Below are 3,878 nucleotides of genomic sequence, written 5' to 3'. Positions count from 1 at the left end.
CACTCACTCACTCACTCACTCACACTCACACACTCACACACACACACACACACACACACACACACACAAAATCACCTGCATCCGTAAAATTGGTTTATTCTTCCCTGTGGCCTTTAACAGCTAATAGGAATGACACAGTGCCCGGGCGCAGCGAGGTTCCCAGGATTGAGATAAAAGATTTAATTTGATGGCCTGAAATTGACGACGGCGAAGTGACTAATAAACGGACAATTTCTCCCTCCCTGAATCAGTTTGTCACGACGACAAATAACTTTACACACTCTTAAATATTGAAGGATATATTAGCTGCTAAAACACACAAAATGATTAATTGGCCTATCCCCTTAAATTAATTAATTTAATTTCCCTCACAAATGAATATGATGAAACCAAATACTCCCTAAAGAAATTAAAGTAGAAATCAAATGAATGCTTTAAATATAAACACATGAAATGACATACATGCTGTGGTTAGGGCTTTGAACTGTATTCAGTCGCTTTGCCTGAGAGTTTTTCCCTATGTGCATGGCTTGTTTTTGATCATCTGATTGGTTGTATTTGTTACTCGATCGCCCGTGTCTCTCTCATTTACCATCTGGTGGGAGACTGGCAGCCCGACGCACCGTTTTGTATCGTCTGTTCACGGAGGGGACAAGCCAATTTTCTCCAACCTGTTCATCTAAATTCTTTCTGGCATCACGTTGTGCGTTTATGGAGAAGAAACTACAGTAATCCCGTAATAACATTCAGAGGGACGTGCTATTCCCCATGTTGTAAGAAACTGGAAATATCATGCAGCAACACCATTTGTCCACAACTATGCCACATGAAGAGGCTCCTGTGAAATATGATAATAAGGTCACTGAAGAGATTAAGTACCAAAACACTGAATAGTGCTACAGTCCTTTTTTAAAATTAGTGTTATAAACTGTGCAATTAACTTTTAATAATGTTAAAATGATTCATGTTAATTATTTTATGAATCATACCTTAATGTCTGTATGTGAAAACTTGTCGTATTCATAACACCAATCTGTCCGGGTGAGAGAATAGTACAACCATTCATTTTGCACAATTGGTATTGTGCTGTTGACTGATTGTTGTGATTAGAAAAAAAAAACAGCTAGTGCCTCTAACAGTTCTCTAAAAGTTTTTTTATCAGACATGCTTTCCCTCCTCACATTACTGTCTGTGAATTAACTGATGGCACAATGCTTAGAAAGCTGATGCACAAATGCTTCTGAAGAGAAAATAATGCCGTTACCATCGGTGAATTTCCCTTGAACTCTACCCAATCTCTGAATGTTTGCGTTTCATCTGTTGTTTTTTCGAATGGTAGCTGCGCACGGCTGAGAGTGAAAATGGAAAGTATCTATATTTATTCAGTGTTTATGCGAGGCAGACACGGTGGATCGGTTGAATGCTTGTCATATTGACACACCTGTTGTGTCTCCAATGGGTCCACAGAGACACAATGGTGTTGGCTCGTATGCCGTGTGGCTCCTCTCTGTGTCTATTTGCCCTCAGCTACTAATTCGGTTACTTGTTGACTTTACAGTGTTTATGATTCTTTGTAGTTTAATCAAATGAAATCTCAGACTGAAAACAGAATCTTTTGGGTGTTGGTTAAGGGCACTCCTGTCTTGGATGGGTGAATGCAGATTTCAGGGTTGGCCCTCATTATCACACCGCCTGTCCTGCCAGTAATGGTTTCTAATGGTGAATATTACCCAGCTTATCTCTTTTTATAGCCATATGTCTCCAGTCCAGCTACCATGAAACTGCCATAAAAAGGGTGACAATTGCAATTTATGGTAGGGTTAACAGGTGAGCACAGCTGATAACACAAAACTCTCTCCACTATGAAAAAAAGTGAATGACATGTGAGCCGTATGTTCTTTTCCACACAGCTGAAACAAAGCATACACCACCGGCTATACTTTATCATAATGCTGTCAGATGGCCTCTGCTTTTATTATACTGCTTGCCCTAGACACACATCTCACATATTGATTCACCCTGACGGCCTCTTCATTCTTAGAAAACTATGTGTTTTGTCAGAAGGAAATATAAATGGATGAGGGTAAAGTGGTCTAGAATCCTTCATTTGAATAAAAGTGTGGAAAAACCAAAAGCAAGCAAATGTTAGAGCACCGTTTATAAACTTTAAAAACACGGTGTATGCAGTCACCAACATTTCCAGTGTAGGAGCTGAGGGAGAGCTGAGCCGCTGTCAACAGATGCTTTCTGTGGTTTTATTTATAACATGCCTCGCTGAAAAAGCATTGTATTATTACACTCTTGTGCAATGCCAGGCAGCAACTGGAGCCTACAACAAACCAACTGCTCTGGCGCTGCTCATACCGATGCTTATTTGGACCCATTCACTAAACCACAAGCTGGGACCCTGCATATATTAAGATGTCGCATCAAAGCTCTTTGCTTTCCAGCAACACAGCAGGGTTAGAGCGACCAGACTTTAGTTCATACTCCAGTCTTCATCCAAAGGCTTTGATGTGCTTGTATGTGGGTGTCACGGAAAATGAAGAAGGCATCTCGTCTCATGTCTCCTCTACTTCCCCTTTGCCTCGTACTCCTCAAGGAGAAAAACCGCAGGCTTGCAGGTCCACTTCTGATTGTTCCGTCTGCTTGACGGATGCCTTCTCAATTGTTTGGGGATTTTGTGGGACGCTGTTTGAGAAAGCCACAGTTCCTGTTCTCACCATTCTGGCCTGGTTCATTCTCACGGATGAACCGTGATCTTCTGACAAGGAAGTGTAAACAGGTTGATTGGTCAGAGAGCGGACACGAGAATATCTATTGTTGTCGATGGAATGCGGAGAATGCTGCCATATTAAATATGAAGCAAGAATGCTGCCATGATGTCATCCTCTCATTTTATCACCATCATCATCATCATCATTTTTTAGCTTTTTATGAGTCATCTGAAAAAGAACAGTGAAACCTCTTGTATACGCAAACACATCTGTAATGCAGCTTGAAATGAAAAACATAAAGCCATTCATTGTCAAGCCAAGTCAATAACTCATAAACACATTGCAGTGCAACTGTACAGCATGCAGCACCCTCTATCGCCAGACCCTCAATTATGATAAGGAAAAACAAAAATTTAGGAGATGTTCAACCACGGCAGTAAACTGGTGGGAACAGTACCAGTCAGGAGTAATAAATATTCAGCTATGTAGGTCCCAGAAACAGCCAGCGATCTTTAAAAAGTTGAGGAGGTAGGTAGTGGTTTTAAAGTCAACACCAGCTTGGACATTGTTTCAAGAGACATGAGACAAAATAAAGAACAAAATGATCTTATGCAATCAGAAGAACAATGCCAGTCCAAACTCTAGTTTTCCATCTTTAGAGTTGTTATTTTTGCATGCATGTGACACAAAATACTTCACAAAGAGATCAAAATACAACAAATTTTCTAATAGTAAAATGAAAGAATTCTGTTCTGACCTAATCATTTGGTTTTTTTTTGTATTACTCTTCTTTCATAACACATAATCTAATTGTCTAGACTTAATTCAACTCTTTTTCATAGACATGAAGCCATAAGATGTTCAGTGCTGGCTGTAGACAGTCAAAAGAGGAAAGTAACAGATTCTGCTGTTATCAGGTAACACATGGATTCATTTAAAGCCATGACAGTTTTTACATGTCTTAACTGCAGACATGACTTGGATGCAGTATTTGGAATAAGTAACAGAAGCACACCAGGTGAAATGGATTTAGTCTTCACATTATGGGAATATGACAGCAGATTGAGTTGGCGCTATACACTACATGTCTGTCATATTTATCTGATCCTGTTAAGCTGGCTGGTGGGACACCTGTTATATTGATCAGGAGGCCCCGGCCAT

The sequence above is a fragment of the Morone saxatilis genome, unplaced genomic scaffold, assembly GCF_004916995.1.
Source record: "Morone saxatilis isolate NCDOM2014 unplaced genomic scaffold, NCSU_SB_2.0 Contig7, whole genome shotgun sequence".
NCBI classification, from domain to species: Eukaryota; Metazoa; Chordata; class Actinopteri; family Moronidae; genus Morone; species Morone saxatilis.
Note: the sequence above shows the minus strand (reverse complement) of the source record.